Below are 24,184 nucleotides of genomic sequence, written 5' to 3' on the forward strand. Positions count from 1 at the left end.
CTGCCTGAGGTGCTGGAGCTGGCCGCAGAAATAGCAGATTAGCCCCCCCAGGTTGGGTGGGAAGCCACGCGGCACAGGCCTGGGGTACTCTCTGGTCGCATGATCGGACGGGGGCAGTTGGCTAGTTTTACCCTCTCTTCTAGGTCGAGGGTGCCTTTCTCGAGCAGGCGCTGTCTGACATAGTTGGACCTGACTCCAGCCATGTAGGCATCCCGGATGGCGAGTTCCATATGTTGAGAGGTTGTGACGGCCTGGTAGTTACAGCTTTGCATGAGGACTTTCAAGTTGTGTAGGTACTCCTCCAGCGATTCCCTGGGGCATGGCGGCGAGTGGTGAAGAGATGCCGCGCGTACACTTTGTTCACCGGCCTCACGTATAGGCGCTTCAGCATCGCGAGGGCGTCTGCGTATGTGCAGGCTTCCCCAAGTTGTACAGAGATTCGATGGCTCACCTAGGCGTGGAGGAGGCTCAGCTTCTGTTCTTCGTGACGGTGAGCGAGGAGGAGGCGGTGAGGCAGGCCTCGAAACATTGGAGCCAGTGTGAAAAAATCCCTTTCGCTTCCGCGGCCTGTGGGTCGAGTTCCAGTCGGTCAGGTTTGAGGGCTGCTTCCATAGCGATGTTGTAGTCGATTAAATTGATGCAACCATCAATTCACGCGAGACAGAGAGTTGAAGTGAACAGTGGCTTTAATCGACTAGAACAGTGCCTGCCTGCGACTGCTCTGCAGATGAGGGCCGCCTACAGGGCAGCTGCTCTTTTCCCTCCTCTCAAGGGGCGGAGCCCACAAGGGCACCAACATGATACAATCAGTGTAGTACAGTACAATGGTCCATAGGTGGAGCCCACATGGGCAACAGCGTGATACAGTGTAATACAGTGGTGAATGGTTGATACAATATGCTCACCACACTTGTCAGCCTCCTGATTCTACCCCAATCGAATTTGTGGCCATACAAAGCTCTGCCATTTGTGCCCTAGCTCACATGAAATCCCACTCGTGCAGCTCGTTGACCTATGTTGGCTCTCGGTTAAGCAACACACAAATGTTAAAATTCTAATCCTTTTTTCAAATCTCTTAATTGTCTCACCTCTATGTATCTCTGTTCTCCTTTGGCCCCTCCAGCCCCTGGGAACTCTGTGCTCCACTAATTTTGGCTTAGAACCATAGAATGGTTATGGCACAAAAAGAGGCCATTAGCATTGATGGAACCATCAATTCACCAGACACGTGCTTTCAGATATGAACAGTGGTTTTAATCTACTTACTACAGAGCCAGCCTGTTACCCGTTGATGAACTCTCGATGAACTGCAGGCTGACTCTGGACAAGGGTATTTATACAGCAGCACAGGGGGAAGGAGTTGTGGGCGGAGCCAAGGGTGGAGCCCTGTACAAACTCCTGAGCATTCCCAGAGCTACTCCCCCTAGTGGTCGGATAACGCTACTGCGCTTACAAAGGTATTGGTAAATACAGTGTGAATTACCAAGTTACATTCACCACAAGCGTATTGTATCTGCGTCAGCCAAGCCAGGCCGCAAATTCTGGACTCTGGGTGAAGAAGTTTTCCCTCATGTCCCCTCTAATCCTTCTACTTATCATCTTACATCTGTGCTCGCTGCTAATTTACCTCTCTGCACTAGGGGAAAGAAGGCATTCCTGTCTACTGTACCTGGACCCCTCATACACTTGTGCACCTCAATTAGTCATTCCTTAGCCTCCTCAGTTCCAAGGAATATAACCTCGACCTATTCAATCTTTCCTCGTGGCTGCAATTTTCAAACCGCGGCAACATTCTTGTAAATCTCCTTTGTACTTTCTCTGTACACAGCAAATATGTCCTTCCTGTAATGTGACCAGAACGGCAGGCAGAATTTCAGCTGTCGCCTAACCAGTATTTTATACCATTCCAGCATTACAAAACCTGCTTTTGTATTCTATACCTTGTCCAATAAATGAAGGCATTCCAGATGCTTTCTTTCCCACTTTATCCATCTGTCCAGCCATCTTCATGTCCACTCTGTGGACATGCACTCTATGGTCTCTCTCATCCTCTATCCTTCCCAATAATCTCCCATTTATTGTGTATTCCCTAGCTTTGGTTTCCCTCCCCAAATGCATTGCCTTATGCTTCTCTGGATTAAATCCCATCTGAAACTTTTCCACTCGCTCATCCAAACCATTGATATTATTCTGGAACCAACAGCTACCTTTTTTACTATCAGCTATACGGCCAATTTTTGCATCATCTGCAAATTTCCCAATGAGTTACCCTCATTTAAGTTCAAATCATTAATATATACAACAAATAGCAAGGCATCCTGTGGAATGCCATTGGAAACCATTTTCCATTCGCAACCATTACTCTTTGTTGCCTGTCACTGAGCCAATTTTGGATCCAACTCACCGCATTGCTCTGCATCCCATGGGCTTCTACTTTTCTAACCAGTCTGCCTTATGGAACCTTTGCCAAATGCCTTACTGAAATGCATGTGGATAACATCTACTGCACTACCTTCATCAATCCTCCTTGTTACTTCCTCAAAACCTTTGATTAGATTAGTGACTGTTTATCCTGTCTCTCGGAATTGATCCTAGTAATTTATCCACCACTGACGTCAGACTGACCACCCTTAATTATTTGGCCTATCCCTCACACCCTTTTTAAATAATGGTACAATGTTTGCAGATCTCCAATCCTCTGGTACCTCATCTGTATCTAGTGAGAATTGGGAAATGATCCTCAGCACATATGCTCTTTCCTCCCATGCCTCCTTTAACAGCCTGGGACACATTCCATCCTGGGTGATTTATCCACCTTCAAGGATGTCAATCCCACCAGTGCTTCCTCTCTCACTATGCTAATTGTATCTAATATTTCACACTCCTCTTTAACGGGAACATCTGCATTATCCAGATGTTGGGGCAGCACGGTAGCACAGTGGTTAGCATAGTTGCTTCACAGCTCCTGGGTCCCAGGTTCGATTCCCGGCTTGGGTCACTGTCTTTGCAGAGTCCGCACGTTTAGAGCGTAGAACATACAGTGCAGAAGGAAACCATTCAGCCCATCAAGTCTGCACTGACCCACTTTCACCCTATCCACGTAACCCAACATCCCCATATAACCTGTTTAGACACTAAGGGCAATTTATCATGGCCAATCCATCTAACCTGCACGTCTTTGGACTGTGGGAGGAAACCGGAGCACCCGGAGGAAACCCATGTTCTCCCCGTGTGTTATAACCTGCCTGCTTACCATTGTCTGGGGACTAACGACAATCCCACAATCCTGTGGGAGTCTGAGCTTCCCCAATGAGGGGGGGCGGAGAAATCATTAGCAGACTCCCTGCATAAATAGAGCTGGCCAGTTTGGAACCAGAGAGAGGTGTTTGGCAGCAAGAGAAGTTGCTGCTGCTGTTGTATATATATGTTAATTTGTAAATAAATGTTATTTCTTTGTATCCTGAAAACTCGTGCTGGATTCTTTGTGGCCCTCACAAAACTGGCGACGAGGGTTAAAGTGAATAGCTGTCTACACTGCTGAAGCCACCTCCCTGAATTTTTGTTGAATACAGGTTGGAAGTGGTTTTCTATTACACCATGCCTCTGTCTGGACGTTTGGTATTTTTGATGCTGCGCTGGAAAGCTGGAACCAGTACGCACAAAGGATGCATTACTGTTTCCGGGCAAACAACATCACCGAAAACGAGCGCCAGGTGGTCATATTGCTCACCGCCTGTGGCCCGCATACGTTTGGGGTGATTAGGAGCCTTACGTACCCAGCTGCGCCAGACACCAAAACGTTTGATGAACTTGTGAACTTAGTGGGGCAACATTTTAACCCAACCCCATCCACGATAGTCCAATGTTATCGGTTTAATACCGCTGAAAGGACCCCAGGAGAATCCCTTGCCGACTTTCTATCCAGGCTACGCAGGATTGCGGAGTACTGTGACTATGGTGAGACCTTGTCAGAAATGTTACGCGACTGTTTGGTTTGCGGTATTAACAATGTGGCCACCAGAGAAAGTTGTTAGCCGAGCCAACATTGACTTTTCAACAGGCCATTTAAATAGTATTGTCCCGGGAGAGCACAGAATGGGGCATGCAGGAACTACAGGGAATGGAGGTGCATGCCTTGGGGCACAACCCCTTCCGTCCGAAAGCATCCCCCGCACACCTGCGGTACCTTGGGCAAGGCGACGTCCAGACCGACGCCAGTGGCCGTCAGACATTCCTCCCCGAAGGGAGCCTTCTCCAGAACCAATGGATGAGGAGCCATGTCCGTGTCAGACTTGTAGGCGCCGACCCCGTCGCGGACGCCGGTCCTGGGGGCGCCAGAGGCACCGTCGTTCCAACCGAAACTGTGGCCAGTCCAGGGGCCGTACCTTTCATTTGGATGAACCTGCGGCGACTACTCCCGAGGACGCGGAGACTGAGGATGACTGCCTACAGCAGCATTGTGTGGCAGCTCCCTGTTTGGCCCCCATTAAGGTGACAGTGCGGGTCAATGGTCACCCGCTTGAGATGGAGTTGGACACTGGCGCAGCGGTGTCCGTGATCGCCCAGAGGACATTCTACCACATCAAGCAGGGCATACAGACCCTTACATTAACCGACACACAGGCCAGGTTGGTCACCTACTCGGGGCAACCATTGGACATTGCAGGAACTACGATGACCCCTGTTGTTTATGGATGCCAGGAGGGGCGTTTCCCACTTACCGTGGTGCACGGCCATGGGCCCCAGCCTGTTGGGTCGGGACTGGTTGCGCCATTTGCGGTTGCAGTGGCAGCACCTCCTCTAAACAGTTTCTGGAGGGTTGACGGAGGTGCTTGGACGATACCCAGATGTATTCCAGCCCGGTTTGGGGAAAATAAAAGGGGCCATAGCCCGTATCCAAGTCAAACCAGGAGCCACGCCACGCTATTTCCGGGCGCGCCTGGTGCCTTACGCCTTGCTTGAGAAGGTGGAAGGGGAGCTCACTCGTTTGGAGACTTTGGGTATCATCAGGCCCGTCCGTTTCGCTGACTGGGCAGCACCACAGCTTCCTAACTCGACCAATACCCAATGCCTCGCATAGAAGATCTCTACGCAAAGTTTGCAAGCGGACTCTCGTTCACAAAATTAGATATGAGTCACGCCTACCTACAGTTGGAGCTGGACCCTGCCTCCCGGCCATATGTAACGATTAATACACACCGGGGCCTGTATGAATATACACGTTTGCCATTTGGGGTATCCTCTGCCTGTGCTATTTTTCAACGCATTATGGAGGGCATTTTGAGAGGTTTACCGCGTGTTGCTGTTTACTTTGATGACGTTTTGATCACAGGGAGCAGGCAAATTTGGAGGCTGTCCTTAGACGCTTTTCAGAGGCTGGAGTCCGTTTACATCACACAAAGTGCGTTTTTCAGGCGAAGGAAGTAGTCTACCTGTGTTATCGGGTGGACCGCGAAGGTTTGCACCCCGTCGCAGAGAAGGTGCGCGCGATTCAATAGGCCCCCGCCCCGACTGACACTTCGCGTCTTCGTTCATTTCTCGGCCTCGTAAACTATTACAGGAAGTTCCTCCCCAATCTGGCAACTACGCTGGCCCCGTTGCACCTTCTGCTAAAGAAGAATCACACCTGGGTTTGGGGTCAGCCGCAAAAACCGCTTTCCGGTGGGTAAAACAACAATTGTCGTCTTCTGTGTTACTAACCCACTATGATCCTGGAAAGCCTTTGCTCGTCACATGTGATGCATCCCCGTATGGTATTGGGGCCGTCCTGTCCCACAAGATGGAGAACAGGGCCGAGTGTCCGATACTTTCGCCTCCCGCACATTGACTGCAGCAGAAAAAGAGTACGCGCAGATCGAGAAGGAGGGCCTGGCAGTGGTCTTTGCGGTGAAACGTTTCCACCAGTACGTATATGGCCGCCACTTCACTATCGTGACTGATCATAAGCCTCTGCTGGGACTTTTCAGAGAGGATAAGCCAATACCGCCCATTGCTTCCGCACGGATCCAGCGCTGGGCTTTGTTGCTCGCTGCCAATGAGTATTCTCTGGAACACAAACCAGGAACCCAGATAGCAAATGCCGACGCACTGAGCCGATTGCCTTTATCGACCGGCCCCATGTCAACCCCTATGACCGGTGAGGTGGTTGCAACCCTAAATTTTATGGACACCTTGCCTGTCACGGCATCACAGATCCGTGAGTGGACCCAGACGGAGCCAATCCTGTCGAAGGTTCGGCACATAGTCCTGTATGGAGGGCAGCATAGACAGCTCCCAGGCGAGTTGCGGGCATTTTCCTCCAAGCTGTCCGAATTCAGCGTGGTAGACGGCATCCTTCTGTGGGGGACGCGTGTGATTATCCCGGAAAAAGGACAGGAGCTGATACTCAGAGACTTGCACAATGGGCATCCAGGTGTGACCAAAATGAAAATGTTGGCCCGGAGTTATGCCTGGTGGTCAGGCCTCGACACCGACATTGAGAAGGTGGCCCAAAACTGCTCCATTTGCCAGGAGCATCAGAAGCTTCCGCCGGCCGCGCTGGGAATGGCCAGAGCGGCCTTGGGAGTGTTTGCATGCGGATTTCGCCGGCCCTTTTCAAGGATCCATGTTCCTGCTATTAATCGGCGTCCAGTCTAAATGGTTAGAGGTGCATAAGATGGGAGGCACAACGTCCTGCGCAACCAATCGAGAAGATGCGTCTGTCTTTCAGTACACATGGCCTCCCCGAGGTGCTGGTCACAGACAATGGCACTCCGTTCACAAGTGAGGAGCTTGCAAGGTTCATGAAGATGAACGGCATACGCCATATCCGCACTGCCCCTTACCACCCGGCTTCAAATGGGTTGGCGGAGCGCGCAGTGCAGACATTCAAACGAGGCCTAAAGAAGCAGTCTTCTGGGTCGATAGACATGAGACTGGCTCGGTTTTTGTTTTCATATAGGACCACCCCACCATGCGGTGACTGGGGTAGCTCCCGCAGAACTCCTAATCGGCCGGAGACTTCGCACCCGCCTTAGCATGGTTTTCCCGGACATTGGCTCAAAAGTACGCCACAGACAAGAACGGCAGGGACATGGGTTTTCTCGGCATCGGCCGATTCAGCAGTTTACGCCCGGTGACCCAGTGTTCGTTTGGAATTTTGCTGGTGGTGCCCAGTGGGTCCCTGGCGTAATCTTTCGCCAAACGGGCCCTATCTCTTACCAGGTACAAGCCCACGGGCGTCTCCAGCGCAAACATGTAGACCATGTTCTGTCCAGAAGACTATCCCTGCCAAAGATTGCCCGCCCAGGAGCCCATTCCTACAGCCGCAGAGACCAGACACAATGGAAAGTATTCCTCACAATCTTCCTCTGGTGCCTCACTCAAAGCCTGCGCAGGTCGTGACAGAACCGCGTGGAGATAAAGACACCGAGATGACGGAGGCAGCAGACTCTGACTCCGAGATGGAGACACAAGACACCTCAGAGGGGGAATCCTTGGGCCCACGGGCCATGGATGTACAACCATTACGCCGTTCATCACGGAAGTACCGGTCTCCATCTCGTTACACGCCGCCTGATCCAGCGCCTTGTGCAAATGGTGCAAAACGGCCTGTGGCAAAACGAGTCCGACGCCCTCCTTCACCAGGGTCTTCGGTGGATTCCTTGGACTTTGGGGGGGAGGGATGTTATAACCTGCCTGCTTACCACTGGCTGGGGACTAATGGCAATCCCACAATCCTGTGGGAGTATGAGCTTCCCCAATGAGGGGGGCGGAGAAATCATTAGCAGACTCCCTGCATAAATAGAGTTGGCCAGTTTGGAACCAGAGAGAGGAGTTTGGCAGCAAGAGAAGTTGCTGCTGTTGTGTGTGTATATATATATATATATATGTTAATTTGTAAATAAATGTTATTTCTTTGTATCCTGAAAACTCGTGCTGGATTCTTCGTGGCCCTCACAAAACTGGCGACGAGGGTTAAAGTGAATAGCTGTCTACACTGCTGAAGCCACCTCCCTGGATTTTTGTTGGACACAGGTTGGAAGTTGTTTTCTATTATACCATGCCTCTGTCTGGACATTTGGATGTTTTTGATGCTGCGCTGGAAAGCTGGAACCAGTACGCACAAAGGATGCATTACTGTTTCCGGGCAAACAACATCACCGAAAACGAGCGCCAGGTGGTCATATTGCTCACCGCCTGTGGCCTGCATACGTTTGGGGTGATTAGGAGCCTTACGTACCCAGCTGCGCCAGACACCAAAATGTTTGATGAACTTGTGAACTCGTGCTGGATTCTTTGTGGCCCTCACAAAACCGTGCCTGCGTGGGTTTCCTCCGGGTGCTCCGGTTTCCTCCCACTGTCCAAAGATGTGCAGATTAGGTGGATTGGCCATGCTAAATTGCCCTTAGTGTCCAAATAAAAGGTTAGGTGGGGTTACTGGGTTACAGGTGTGGGCTTAAGTGGGGTGCTAATTCCAAGGGCTGGTGCAGACTCGATGGGCCAAATGGCCTCCTTCTGCACTCTACATTCTATGATTCTATCCCTCTCCTTTGTGAAGAGGGAGACAAAATACTCACCACAACACTGCCCGCACCTTCAGCATTAACACACCAATTACCATGCACATCTGTAATAAACGCTCCCATTCCTTTAATTATTCTCTTGCTCTTAATGTACTTATAAAACATCTTTGGGTTTTCTTTGATTTTACCTGCCAATATATTTTAATATCCTCTTGTTGCTTTCCTAGTTTCCTTTTTTACTTCACTCCTGTACTTTCTGCACTCCTCTAGGTGTTATTAATGAAGGCCCGTCATCTCATTCTTGCCCCTCAGTGAGGTGTTGGTGATCCTCAGGTTAAACCACCACCAGAGACCTCTTCCCCCTCAAAGGTGAAAGAAGCCTATGGTCATCTGGGACTATGGCGACTTTACCTTTACCTTACCTTACACATTATTAATTATTTTGCAACTGTCAGAGCTTTCCTTTTCTGCATTATCTTCCCTTGTATGCTTTTAGATAATCTGGGGGTTCTAGCTTTAGCAGTACCGCCCTTTTTCTTTGTGGGGACATGTTTACAATGTGTCTGTAGAATCTCGCTTTTGAGTGCCTCCCATTAGTTTTTCACCGATTTCTGTGGAATGGTGGCACAGTGGTGAGCACTGCTGTATCACAGCGCCAGGAACTCGGGTTCAATTCCAACCTTGAGTGATTGTCGAGTATGTACATTCTCCCCTTGTCTGCGTGGGTTTCCTCCGGGTGCTCCAGTTTCCTCCCACTGTCCAAATGTGTGCAGGTTAGGTGGACTGACCATTCTAAATTGTTTCTTGGTGTCCAAAGATTAGATGGGGTTATGGCGTTACAGGGATATGGCGGGGGAGTGGACATAGGTAGAGTGCTCTTTCAGAGGGTTGGTGTAGACTCGATGGGCCAAATGGCCTCCTTCTGCACTGTAGGGATTTTATGATTCTATGATGAAGTGGCTGTAACTAATACTTTTGCCAGACCGTCTCTCAGCTTTGTAAAATTTGTCTCACCCAATTTAGAACTTTTTCTCCTGTTTGGTCTTTAACCTTTTCCATAATTCCATAATATAACTGTATTATGATCACTATCTTCAAATGGTCCCCCACTGCTATTCCATCCACTTACCCAGCTTTATTTCCAGAGACTAAACATAGAATTGCACTTACTCTTATTGGGCTTGTTACATGCTGGCTAATAAAGTTCTCTTGAATGCAGTTCAATAATTTTGTCCCTCTATGCCTATTATACCGTTTGTCTCTCAGTTGATATTAGGGTAGATCAAGTCCCCAATTATTACAGATTTAGGGGCAGCACCGTAACACATTGTCAGCACTGTTACTTCACAGCGCCAGAGTCGCGGGTTCGTTTCCCGCTTGGGTCACTGTCTGTGCAGAGTCTGCACGTTCCCTCCATGTCTGTGTATGTTTCCTTCAGCCGCTTCGGTTTCCTCCCACAAGTCCCAAAAGAGGTGCTTGTTAGGTGAATTGGACATTCTGAATTCTCCTCCTGTGTGCCCGAACAAACGCCGTAGTGTGGCGACTAGGAGATTTTCACAGTAACTTCATTACAGTGTTAATATAAGCCTATTTGTGACAATAATAAAGATTATTATTATTGTTTTTGCACTCAGAAATTTGGCAATATATTTGTCCTTCTATCTCCCTCTCACTGTTTGGGATGGTATATCCTAGTCGTGTGGCGGCCCCTTTTTATTTCTGAGCTCAACCCATATAGCTTCATTTTTTGACTCATTAATATATCATCCCTCCTCACAGATGTAATCACTGTGATTTCACAGCACCAGGGACCCGGGTTTGATTCCTGACTTGGGTCACTGTCTGTGCGGAGTTTGCACGTTCTCCGTGTGTCTGCGTAGTTTCCTCCGGGTGCTCTGGTTTCCCCCCACAAGTCACGAAAGGCGTGCTTGTTAGGTGAATTGGACATTCTGAATTCTCCTTCAGTGTACCCGCACAAGCGCCGTTGTATGGCGACTAGGGGATTTTCACAGTAACTTCATTGCAGTGTAATGTAAGCCTACTTGTGACACTAATAAATATTATTATCATTGATTCTTTAACCAATAATTCTCCACCCTCATCATTTAGCCCCCTCTCTATCCTGCCTAAATATCCATAGAACATAGAACAGTACAGCACAGAACAGGCCCTTCGGCCCTCAATGTTGTGCCGAGCCATGATCACCCTACTCAACCCACGTATCCACCCCACACCCGTAACCCAACAAGCCCCCCTTAACCTTACTTTTATTAGGACACTACGGGCAATTTAGCATGGCCAATCCACCTAACCCGCACATCTTTGGACTGTGGGAGGAAACCGGAGCACCCGGAGGAAACCCACGCACACAGGGGGAGGACGTGCAGACTCCACACAGTGACCCAGCCGGGAATCGAACCTGGGACCCTGGAGCTGTGAAGCATTTATGCTAACCACCATGCTACCCTGCTGCCCCTGCTACCCTGCTGCCCCCAGTTATAGCAATGATGTCATTTGCCATGTGTCTATCTGTGCCCTCAACTCATCAACTTTGTTGCTATACTCGTATTTAAAAGAAATACATTTTAATATTGTCAGATTCCTGTGCTGTAAGCATTTTAACCTGTGCTTCTTCTGTCTTTCAGAGTCATTCGCTAATTTTCTGTCTCCTACTCCCTTCTCAGGTATCCCTGATATTAATCGCTCCCCTGCTGGCAATCATCTATTCAGTTCCAAGGCCCTGGGATCTGGAATTCCTCCCTAAATCTTTCCACCTCTCTCGCCATTTCCCGCCTCCTTTAAGAGACTGATCAGACCAAGCTTTTGCTCACTTCTGCTACTATCTCCTTATGTGGCTCACTTACATGGCTCGTGTGAGAAGTCTTGGGCCATTCCAATGAGGCTGTACATAAAATACAAGTTGTTTTTGTTTACAACAGTGTTGTTCCACTCTATTTTGAGATGGACAATACTACATGATTTAAAACATCTTGGTTTTGTCTATGCAAAGAAAAAAGTGTGTGTTGAATGGTGTTTGGTAGCAGCTGCTTTCTTCCAAGTCAGGAATTACTTGACATCTGGAAATTTAATGTGGAGGTGCAGAGAATGAGATTAACACAGCAGCATTAACTCGATTCTGGCTCCCTCATCAAAAGGAGAAAAAAAACAGCTGAAACATTGAGTGGGTTTTATATATTTTTAATCATGTTGCAATAAAAATATAACGAGCTGCAGTTACGACATTTTATTTCCCCCTGTCAGAGATAGCTGGGGTGGTCCAGTGCAACTTTACGCCATTCCCTGGCTGACTTGGCCATTTGCAGAGCGTCGCTGATGTGCTTTGCCCTTTAAAAAAAAAACTCGCCGGTTATGAATATTAATTAGGGAGAACGGAAGCACTAGAGCGACAGCTGAGTGACAGCTGTGCTGTCCAATGAAAGCCTGCGACGCAATGTAGGGGGAGGAGAGCGGGGCGATGAACGCCCAGCGGCCGCAGCTTGGGGTGGGAGGGGGTGGTTAAAATGACCCAATTGCTCCGACCCACCCCCCCTCGCCCTCTCTCTCCGCCAAGCCTCTCGTACACCAGCTCCTCCTCGCTCCGCTGGAGGGAGGGAGGAGGAGGAAGGGGGCGGAGCCGAGCGTGGGCCGCTCCAATCAGTCCGCGGCGCTGCCTTCCCGCGCGTGACGGGGGCGGAGCGGGCAGCCAATGGGGGCGAGGCCGGGGCGCGCTGACGTCATGGGGATGTCTCGATGTGAGCGCGTGGCGGCGCCGCGGCGGTGTCAGTCTGATGAAGATTGGCATGAAGGTAAGCTGTCATTCACAGGGAGACAGAGTAACCGCGGTGCAACAGTGTATCACGGGGCAATACAGTGTAACCAGCGGCGCACACGGATACATTGCACACAGGGGCTGCTGCAGCTGCAGACACTTCATTCATTCAGTCAGTCAGTGTCCCAGCCGGAAGAAAGGGCACACATTTAAATTGCTCTTGCTTCTCTCCACTCTCTTTTTCCACCGCTTTTTTTTCTCTCTCCAGTTTTACAGCTGATGGGTGGGTGGGAGTAGCTGCATTGTTAAGCGATGAGCGGGGGAGTCTTTTCTGTATGTGCCTGCAAATGGAATCTCGTAGCTTCCCAAATCGCTGCTGTGTGATAATTGTACCCGTGGCTGGGCGCTTCAATCGCAACTTCTCAACATTTTGTACTTTTAAACTCTGGGGTGATGCATTTTCGGAGGGAATGTAATTTTTATAATGCTGAGCAGCCTTTTTGTAAACTATTTTGTTTTGTAAAGGCCCACCCCCTTTTTAAAATCAAATTGCCACTTTCTGGATGTAAAAAAGGGAGGAGATTCCTATTCGCACTATTGGAAGACTTCAATTTCCTTTTTCGCTCTTCTTCCCCCTTTTATCTGTTTGATGTAACTGTTGACCTGATGTACTTTTTTTGTTGTTGCCCCCCCCCCCCCCTATCGAGAGCTGGTATTGATCAAAAGAACATTTGATCGGTTACCTTCCGTTTCATTTCATTTGTTTTTTTTTGTTGTCAGTGTTAATTGCGTTTTGTTTCACAAAATATTTTCTTTTTAAACACAATAAGAGGGCGCTGGGTACTTTCGAGCAGAGTTTGAAGCTCTGCTATCTTTGATGTATGCTTGCAACCAGCAGTCAGGTTTTGTATTCTCGAATTTCAAATTGTGTGTTTCTTAAGATGGAAGAAAATTAGGAGATGTTCTATTCAGAGATGCTGTTATTTTGTTAGTGATTTCAACCTTTTTAACGTATCATCGGGAATGTTGCAGCACACTTGTTACAAATTAATATTTGTTCCATTATATTGTTACTATGGAAATCGAGGGAGAGGAAATGGAACATTTTTTGCTGATAGGATAACTTGGTTTGTGGATTTTAGAATTGGGTTTGTTTTGGCCTGAATGCTCATTTTAAATTTAGATCTGCCTCGTGAAATACGTGTTAAATGATTAATTAAAAGGAAATAAATCGATTTCAGTCTCCTCCTTGCAGCCCCTGTTTATAAAGCTCTCGCCATACAGCTTCTAAAATCTGTTTGCCACTGTAGCATTCAACCCGGTTTTGGGGGGCGGGGGAGAAAGCCAGGAGCTGTTTGCAACCAAACGTGGACTTTAATTTGCTAGAACTGGCCCCAGTTGTCGATTTCAAAGGGAAGATGTTGTGAAGAATTTGTTTAACAGCGCCAGCGAGTTAGCATGTTTCCCTTCGCGCTTCTGCATCCGATTCGAGCCTCCGATCAGTAGGGGCTATGGAGCGAACTGGACAACTGCGGATGTGTGCGCTCCAGGCCAGTCCCACCAAACGCAGAACTAATTTGCTCAGAATTTCTGTGTTGCTATTGGGGTTTTGCTGGGATTCCAATGACTCCCGTGTAACGGGAGTAAATCGGAACGGCGCAGAGGGATTCTGTGCAGGAAGCAGGTATGCAGTTGGAGAAACGAAGCTGTTCTCTACCCCCCCCCCCCCCCCCCCCCCATGTGCATTTAAAAACAGTCTTCCTCTGTTCTCATCTCCCAAATGTCGTTTTTATTAATTCCCTCACTCCCCTGGATATCTTCAATTCTGATGTTTTCGTGTATGAATTTGGTTTGAAATGGGTGTACTTCCAGTTCAGTGGGTATGTTTGTACACCCAAAGTGGTATCTGTTATTTCAGCATTGTTTTCCATTCCTCACTCTGATTCTAGCTCCCTCTCTCTTTTCCTATGGCTGAGAATCTGTAGGTGAGGAAAACGTGCAAATCACAACCAGAGAGCGTTTATTTGTGAAAAGTTGCACGATAAGGTTAACTCGTTCTGGGTGTTCATCTAAAAATATTACCTGTTTTGTAGGGAAATGCAAGAGAAAAAGTAACTCTGCACTTTTGTTAACCTACTTTTTTAGATTTGAGGCTTTTGGTAAGCTGAATTAAAATTTTAATTTGTATATAGAGATAGTGATATAGATATAGTCTGGCTTGAACTGTTGAATTGGCTTTCAAATTACCTTATTCTTGGGAGATCGATGTCTGTTTAAATTTTTTATTAGGTGATCTCCGGTGTAGAAATGACCACTTTCCCGCCAGTGTACTGCTGGTAAAAGGAAGGCTCTGTAGGGTATTATAGACGTTCCAAATTAGAGCAATTCTTTGCAGTTGCATTTCCTGATTTCCTCAGGATGATCTGTGGGAGAAATTACCAGCTGGATTACTGAACTGGTGTGGAATAGGGGGATTGGAGGAGGGTGCACAGCCTGTAGGGTGCACAGCCTGTAGGGTGCACAGCCTGTAGGGTACTGTCAAGTTGAGCTGAATGCCCCTTCCATAATAATGACATTTCCTTGTGCTTCTGTAATTATGGAAAACACAACTGCTTCTACTGGGGTAGCTTTTACAGTTTAAAAAAAAAAATTAATTCTATTTGAAGATGTAGCTGGAGAGTTTTCTTTTGTTTTAAACAACAAGCGAGCTGAGGGCATGGGGATAGTATCCTGGGAGAAGGTGAGAATGAAAATGCAAGGAAACTTGTATTAGATGGTTGCAGAAGTGCTTTCGCTCAGTGTCCATCACGCGTGATTGCAATGGAACTCGTGTACATCATCAACTTTAGTACTCCCGCTACTTTCTAGATGTAATTGGCACTTGCTGTTTTTCCAAGTGTGTGTATTTTTATAGAGACTGCCAAAGGCAATTAAAAAAAAAAAGCAGTGAGGATGAATAGAGTTGATCCATTTAAGGAGAATCCAGGTAAATGCAGAAAGGTAAAAGGAGTAGAAGGATATGTTCAGATGGGAGGAGGCTCGTATGCAGCATTAATTACCTTTTCGGGCTTTATCATCTACTTCTGTGATGTAAATACTGTACTATGTAAAATAACAATCGTGTAGTGTAAATACCACATTTCCTTTAGTTGTTTTTTAACATTCTTTTTATACATATAGGAAAAAAATAATTGCACAGATGCAACCACATATATAACATACTTTCTGACACTGGTGTAATTTTATGTTGTTGGATATCAGCCCATATTTTTCTTGACTTTTCTGTGCAGTTCAGTCTGAGGCAAATCAAATATTCATTTATTAAAAAGAGAACTGATGGTTCACACCTAACTGTCACTTTAATCAATAAATTGAGAATAATTGATGATTTCCAATGGTGAATGCTCAGGAGCTGAAGATCGGGTCCTGCTGAAAAGTGTTAAGTCTTCAGGTTAATGGGGTGGTTTCATGATTTGTATTCGGTTTTTGGGAAATTTGATTTCTGCCTTTCTGAAGAAGATGCATTCAACCACACGTTGCAATAACTGGTTACTGTAACTTGTTCATTTTGCTCTCTCTTACTTGACAATGACAATGCTTTTGCCCTATGCAGGGTTGAAATCATGTCCCAGGGCAAAATTGCTCCTGGCTTTCACTGAACGGCTTTCACTGAACGGGATTAAAGTGGTACTGCAGGGAATAGTTGGTGCTTCTCTTAAGTGTTTATGCTGGAGGGCTCCTTTCTAATGCCAGCTGTCCAGCAAAATGCTGATTCAACTTTGTCATTTTGTCGTCCACGTTTTCTAGTCTACTTTCCAAACTAACCTTTAGAAATGCCTCTAATTCCAGACTGCATGGCACTGGTTCATTAATGACTTAGTCTTTTAGGAACTTTGAAACTCTAACTTTAAAAAGCAATCATTCCTGGGATGTCGCTGGCTGGACCAGCATTTATTGCCCATCGCTAATTGCCCTATAACTGAATGGCTTGCATTTCAGAGGGCCTTTTAGAGTCAATCGCATCATCTAGTTGTGCAGTTATGGTGTCCGATGATTTTTTTTTTTAAGAAGTGGTGAGCATTGTATATTTAACAGAAGTCCATTTTAGGAGTCTTAAATTTTGTACTCCTTTTTTGGTATGTTCAAAACGCAGCATTTACTTTAAATTAATACTTGCCCACATGCAACATAATGTTCTTCTAAAGGTTAGCTTCAGACCATCAGTTGGGAGTGTTACTGGTTTGTTCTAACGGAATCTTAAGAGAAATGTGCCGATTGGGTGGAGTCTGACAATATGCTGATTGAACATTGCCTGTTCCTGGTGTAAGTCCACGGAACTAATAGTTTAATTGCAACATAAGAGCACAGAGGTAGGTATTCAGCTGCATCATAGAATCATAGAATTTACAGTGCAAAAGGAGGCCATTCGACCCATCGAGTTTCCACCGGCCTTTGGAAAGAGCACCCCACTTAAGCCCACCCCATCCCCATAACCCAGTAACCTCTACTAACCTTTTTTAGGACAATTTATCATGGCCAATCCACCTAACCTGCACATCTTTGGACTGTGGGAGGAAACCGGAGCACCCAGAGGAAACCCATGCAGACACAGGGAGAACATGCAGACTCTGCACAGACAGTGACCCAAGACGTGAATCGAACCTGAGACCCTGGAGCTGTGAACCAACTGTACTAACCACTGCTACTGTGCTGCCCTGGCTTCAGCTGGTTTAATCATTCAGTTTCTTGATCCCATAAATATTATGTGCTTTTTCAAAATGTTCTTATACTTCCCTCAAATTCTGTTGATCTTAATCTTCAGTGCACCAATTGCCCCATTGTCCACAGCCTTTTGTGGGGGAGCACTTATGTTTGTGTGATAATGGGCATCCTGATATAATTCTTGAATGGCGTTGCTATAGACTTGGAAGATTTCCCTGGTTTTCTGTTGACTATTTTGATTTTTGAGGTTCACACTTGATGCTGCAGTGAACTCTAATCGAGGCTAATCAGAGTTTGAGTTTTATTTTGCTACATGTATCATGTATTCTATGAAGTTTCAACATTACACCGCTTCAAACATCTGTCCCATTTTCTCCTTTCTTTCCCCACCCCCCTTTTATTTCCTTGCTTCATTACCCAGTCCAACTCCATTGTTACTTCCCATTAATCTCTCTTCTATAACCCAAGCTTCGTGGCACTTTTTGAAAAAACTTGCTACAGACAATGCCTTTAATCGGGCTATCTGGCGAGAGATGGCAGAATCTGTTTGAGATCTGGCAACTCTGCGGGATGACCTGCTTGCATGTTTTAAGAAAAATGTAGTAGCAGTAATTTTTAGATTTATTTTCTTTGGAAGAATCTTCAATGACAGTTAATGAAGAAGCAAGTTGTCGCAGAGACTTAAATGGCAGAGCAGGAACTGGTGGACTGGAAGAGATACCTTAAAAGAAACTACAAAAAATTAGGCCTGCCAACCAACTGTCCATTCTCAGAAGCTGGCTATGATTAACAATGGGGAAACTGGGCAGATGGTAAAGTTTCTCCAGGTTAGAGAACTGAGACGAATGATGATATTTTTAAGTTATGGGTGGGCTGATGAGAGAGATGCAGGAAATTCTGAAGTAGTAATTAGATTGTTGTGCAACTTGTAGAGTGCTAGGTGTCTTATCTGTAACCAGTTATCAATTCAAATTAGTTTGCTTATTGTTCCTGGGTTCCCTTTGTCTAATTCGGAAATCGATGGAACATTTAATGTTTGGTTGCAGTCTGATGTTTCAGTCCTTGACAACACAAGACTGACATGGATGCATAGTAAGTAAAAGCAAGTTGATCATTGACTTAATTTCCCGCACCCAAAGAAACACTCCTGAGATCTCATCCACAGCTTTAACACTCTGATCCCAATAAATTTAGATATGGAGAAGTACAGGCTAAATTCTTTAAAGCATATCTATTTGTCAAGGATTTAAGGTGAAGAATCATTTTCTATAATGAAAAGGAAAATATTAAATTGATTCTCTTTGCCAGTACGTTTAAGGGTAAATTCTCTGTAACCCTAGGATTAAAACTGGGCACTGTGTTTAGGAAGGCACAGTGATATGAAATTCCATTGTTTAACTGTCAATAATCTGTTCAAAATAAATGATTAGCAGATAAAGATGTTTCCTGCGAACATGTTAAGAGTTGCTGATATTCAAAGAACACAGATTGGGTCATAGGTTTCCAAGATAAATGTGCCATTGAAGCTGTATTAATAATCATCTTTAGTGTCACAAGTGGGCTTACATTAACACTGCAATTAAGTTACTGTGAAAATCCCCTCGTCTTCACATTACGGCTGTGCTACCGTGTTGTCCACGTGTGCAGTATACATCCTAGCACATTGATGCAACCATCTCGATGACCTCTCTTATCCCAATGGCCATCCTTTATTTGAATTCCACCAGTAAGTGTTGGTAGGTTATCTTGCGTAGTTCAGCCCAATCCTGTCTATGCCTATCAGCTGCACTCTTCAGGTCACTGGATAGTGATCAGGAGTAGAAGCTCTGTTCAGGCCTTGGTGTCAAATCTCGTCCAAAAAATTGCACCTGCATCATTGAGGTACTAAGTTGGTACTGCACTGGAGTGTCAAGCTAAATTTTGCACTTTCTGGAGTGGAACGTGAACCGACAATCACCTGATTTGACGAGCAATGCTACAACTGACAACATTTCAGCTTCACGTCAGGGTTAAATCTGTACCTGTGACTGTGCCATGCCTATAAATTAAAGAATCCCTACAGAGCAGGAGGAGGCACCGACCAGCCGAAAGAACACCCTACACGGGCCCACTCTCTCACCATAACCCCACCTAACCGTTGGACACTAAGGGCAATTTGGCCTATCCAATCCGTGTCTTTGCAAGGACTTGCATGTCTTTGGACTGGGGGAGAAAACCGGAGCACCCAGAGGAAACTCACGCAGACACTGGGAGAACGTGCAGACGCCGCACAGACAGTGACCCAGCGGGGAATCAAACCTGGGACCCTGGTGCTGTGAAGTCGCAGTGCTAACGACTTCTGCTACTTGTGCTGCCAGGAAAGATTAACCTGCGAATTGGAAATATTGATCAGTGGAACCATTCAGACACAGATTTACATAAAAGATCAATTTAGGATTGAAGTACAAGTTCATACTTTTACTGTAAAGGTGTTCCTGTTTATAATCTATTCTATAACTGACCTTGTTTGGATGAACGGCATGCACTCTAATAACGGCATACAACCTAGCAGGACACAAATAATAACTTCAAGCACTTCAAGGTCAGTTATAGAATAGATTAAATGCAGAATGATGGCATGAATTTGGCATTTTCGGCTCGTCTGCCCTGTCTGGTTGACATGGTTCGCAGAAGAGCAGGAAATTTCTCCCTCTTGCTCTGGTCAAAATCTATACCCTAACTAACACCATTAAAACAAAATATCTGGTATTTATCTCACTATGTTTAAATTGGCTGTGACATTTCCTACACTACAACAGTGACGACACCTCAAAAGCACTGGCTGGAAAATGCTTTGGGGTTCCGGAGTTCATAAAAGTACGTAACCCCCCCCCCGGCCAGGAGTTTCACCACTCCTCGTATCTGACTCCAAATTCAGACAACAATTACATTCTGTCTGCCGCAGCATTAGCATGAAGCAAAACTGCTTCACAGCGAAACATGGTGTGAATTTACCTGTAAGCTCTCTTTGCTCCATCACAACAAGCGGCAAGGTCGCTTAAAGATATATATGCTTTAAAGAATTTTTCTTCATGAACCTCGCTTTCTCCCAATTGCCTCATGTCTCTGATCCTGTATAAATGGAAAGAAAAGCACTTTGTTAGTTTTATATATGTTTAGAGACGAACTAGAATTTGTCTAGAATCAGTGGTTGGTAGAGGAATATCCTGTTTAAGTTGCTAAGCTCTGACATCAAGGTCACTGATTTTCGATCTTTGCAGGAACTGAATTGTGATTTTTTTTTTTTGCCGTCCCCCCCCCCCCCCCCCAAAACGTGTGAACCCCATCCAGAAATGGACATTAATTACTGGTACCTCAATGACTCTAATTGGAAACTGACAGATTTGTGGGATATGATGCACAAAACACTAGGAAATGTTCTGGAATTCCTTGCAAATCTAAAGTGGTAATTTGACAAATTTAGGCCTTTTGTCATGAGCTAACCTTGGGGTTCGGAGGACTGTTCTGAAGTGCCACAGCTTTGTTGAGATGCGATTACTGACTTGCATGTGGCCACAGGTTTTTAAACTTGAGTAAAGGTGTTTGAGAAACCAAGTATACAGGATTTAGCACCCCACTCCCCGCTGATCTGTTGTAAAGTTGACTACAGCCATTTGGAACATGAAATGGGACACCTAATGACAGCTGGAAACTGAGCTGAGCTTCTGGTTGTTGCTGTAGTTCAGAGTGTGATGGCTTTCAACATTCTGAGCTGTCTCTTGTAAAGGCTTAAGGAGTTGATTTCTGCTGTCTTATTTGATAAGTCAAATGCTAACCAACACTTCCAGCTCTTGAAGTTGGTGACTTGTAGCCTGTGCCATATCATGAGTGACATCCTTTACCCACCATACCCAGAGCATGCTCTCCATCTATATGACCCTAGATGTGCACCTGACCCTGTCTGTAGATGACATTTTCCATGCAGACATTTCCCAGAAGGTGGCTGTTGAGAATGGGAAACCCTTGAGATCGAATTTGACATCTTCCTACCGTGTAGGACTCAGCTCTTCACTAAATAATGTACCTGTCCAATTAAAACACCAATGAAGCACTCGGTGATCAACTCCTACGAAAAATGTATGATTATTGTTCAAAAATGTAACCCAGAGCATGAACTTGAAGTAGAAGCAATTCGGAAAGTGAAGCTTCCTTGATAATGTAACCCAGTATGTGGTTAAACTTTTACTTTAAATATGTATATATGCAGTATGTGTATAATTACATCTGATACTCTGATGCCTGCAGTTACAGATATAACTGCATGCCCACAGGCTGCTCACGGTAGTTTCAACTCTCTTTCCAAATTGATCTAGAATTACTTCCACGCTTTATTTATAGATTGTTGTCTATATTTCAATTTTTAATGCAGATTTGTATCGTTGTGCCTTGCACATTTTATAGGCTTACCAGAATTGAAGGGTTGTAGACCTAAGAAATTAAGTAATTAACATTGTTTTGCTCCAGGCCTTGTATTGAAATGACGAATATTCATCCAAGACTGGGTTTTGCAGTTTGCAAGTAAAGCATTGAAAAAGTATTTCCCAAATAAAAACAAAATGCTGGAAATAGTCAGTAGGTCAGGCAGCATCTGTGGAAAGAAAAGTCGATGATCGTTTATCAGAACTGAAGAAAGGTGGAGATGTAAAGAGGGGGAGGGACAGAAAGAACAAAATGGAGGCTCTGTTTTGGGGTGGAAGGCAGGGGAGATTAAATGGCAAAAGCCTCAGAATGCTAGTAGGTATTGTAAAGAAACAGAGGCACTAATAGCTATGCAGTGGTCACAACATGAAGTGGTAAAGAAACCCATCAAAAAAAACAGCAAGCTGGAGGCAGAAGTTTTGATCTAAAGTTGTTGAATCCGGAAGGTTGTAGCATGCTCAGACTAAAGATAAGGCTCTGACCCTTATGCCCATGTTCAGTTTTATTTGAACACTCTAGCAGGCCATGGATAGAAAGGTCAGACTGGGAGCAAGATAGAGAATTAAAATGACAAGCTGCAGGAAGCTTGGGGTGTGCTTGTGGGCTGGACAGGCTGTTCCGCAAAGCGGTCACCCAGTCTTTGTTTGGCTTCGCAAAGTAGAGAAGGCCACATAGTGAATAATGAAGACAGTATAGTAAATTGAAAGTAATACAAGTAAATTGGCGTTTCACTTTGGAGCAGTGTCTGGAGCTTTTGATGGGGCGAAGGAAGGAGATGAAAGGTGTTTGAAGAGGTGAGGTGGTGGTGGTGGTGGTGGTTAGGGGTGACTGAGAAGTAGACCAGGGTGTTGTTGAGGGGGTGGGTGGTCCCTTTGATAATGTTGTACGGGCACAACTGGGAAAGATGTACAGGTGGTATATTACTGGTGAAAATTGTGGTGTCCTTTGTGATTCTTATTATCAGGATGGATGTCGTAGTGTTCACAAGGACCATAGAAGCTCAGTTCAATAACAAAACTAACATTTATTACATAACTTATTAAAGTTTGACCACTTGCTCCTACAGCAAGCAATAATCTCATAATCTATACTCTACTAACACTAGTCTCTATCTATAACTGTACTCTGCACTCTCTCTAGTTCTCTCCTCTGCGCTCTCTCCAGCCCTCTTCCAGAAGCCTCAGAGTCAGTGCTTTATATAGTTCTCCATCTAGTTGTCAATTATGATATTACATTGACCCTTTTATATTCCAGACAATCGACATAATATCACATCCCCCTTTCTTTGAACAAAATGTTTGAAACACTTTCAAACATTTGATACATAAAATCAATGTCATATCAAATATCATAATATCACAATTAAAAAGTAGCAGGTTAACAATGCAGTTACTAACTTTTAATAGTTCATGAATTGGGGCTGTATTCAATATTCAGTGTGGTGGTGTGGTTGTCAGTTCAATCAGGTTTTTTGACTGGTTGAACACCTGTTGTTGTCTGACGTGGTCTTTTTTTTTCTGTGCTTGTGGTGGCAATGTCTTGTTTCCTTTGTCCGAAAAACCGGTTTGCTTTCTGGTCTTTAAAGCAAATATCAACTCTTCCAATTTGTTGGAATGATGCAAATATCAACTCGTCCACTTTGTTGGAATGATGCTCTTTTCTAAACAATGTCCTGCAGTCCCTTGCTCATTTGCTATCTGGGTTGCTTTTCAATACTGCACAGTTTGTCAAGTGTGACTGCAAGCCCTAACACATTGAATTGCAATGCTTTGGCCAGTCGTTCTTTGGTTTCTACTTCGTACCTTTTGTGTAAGTTCTGTTCTGTAGTTAGTGTTCTCAAGATCAGTTCCTTTTGGCTTATCTGATTCATTTTTGAACCTTTTACTATCAGTTCTCTTTGGATTATCTGACGTATCTGTGAGCTATTTGTGCTTCCCATCTGGAGTCAACCTCTCCAAGATGTCTTCATTCTCTTGTCCGTTCACAGTTGATCTGTTCACTGTTACACTTTTATTGTCGGCCTCTACAGTCCACCTGAAAACTGTCAGTCTCGCCGTTGTCCTGCACAGTTGTATGCTACTTATGATCACTTTGTCACTACTTGCAAATAAAGTGGATAGACCTTCATAATCTTCTTCTGACTTATCGTTTGATTCTTCTCTGTCCTGATTCTTCACTGTCCTCATCGGATCTCATGGCCAGTTACAATGATCATTTGTCTTCGTGCTGTCTGGAACGTACAGTCGCTCGACGATGTTCAGGGCTTCACATGCTTTCACTCCCAATATGGACTCTCGCGTTGTGTCCACAATTGCAAATTGCACGATATGATTTTGATTGTGCACCCATGCTTCTAGGTCACATACCCCTAAGTTTTTCAATCGCATTTTTACTGTAGGTGATCGGCCATTTCTATTGATAAAACTGTCAGTTGAACTCTCATGCGAAGGTTGGTACTCGTTTCCGTGACTAGCTTGCAGTTGATTAATAAGGCATTCAGCATCACTGGAATTGTCCATTTGTCTTCAATTGTATCACCCTCTGTCAGGTTACTGCTATCCGAAGTGGTATGTAATTCCATCAATTTATTGGTTCCATCTATTTTTAATGGAGTTCTATTTTCATATCACTCTGGTCAATAATGAATATATCTTCCAAATCTAATTCATTTTCTACTGTTAGGTAATTTGGACATTCTGAATTCTCCCTCAGTGTACCCGAACAGGCTCTG

General features: G+C 45.3%; 1 protein-coding gene and 1 pseudogene across 9 annotated transcripts in view; both read left to right on the forward strand.

Annotated features, from left to right (window-relative positions):
- Window positions 1-6,339: 6,339 nt before the first annotated feature.
- On the forward strand, window positions 6,340-23,374 carry LOC119954015 (annotated as a pseudogene).
- The window catches only part of pknox2 (pbx/knotted 1 homeobox 2), a 540,450-nt gene continuing 528,504 nt past the window's right edge, over window positions 12,239-24,184 (forward strand). For 2 of the 9 annotated variants that reach the window (XM_038779090.1, XM_038779092.1), the window contains exon 1: window positions 13,651-13,957. The gene's annotated coding sequence lies outside the window, so the exon portion shown is untranslated. Of the gene's footprint in view, window positions 12,311-13,133; window positions 13,153-13,650; window positions 13,958-24,184 lie in introns of those variants that run through there. The other 7 variants (XM_038779085.1, XM_038779094.1, XM_038779091.1 and 4 more) reach the window with 6 other exon arrangements.

This window comes from Scyliorhinus canicula, chromosome 19 (genome assembly GCF_902713615.1).
Source record: "Scyliorhinus canicula chromosome 19, sScyCan1.1, whole genome shotgun sequence".
NCBI classification, from domain to species: Eukaryota; Metazoa; Chordata; class Chondrichthyes; order Carcharhiniformes; family Scyliorhinidae; genus Scyliorhinus; species Scyliorhinus canicula.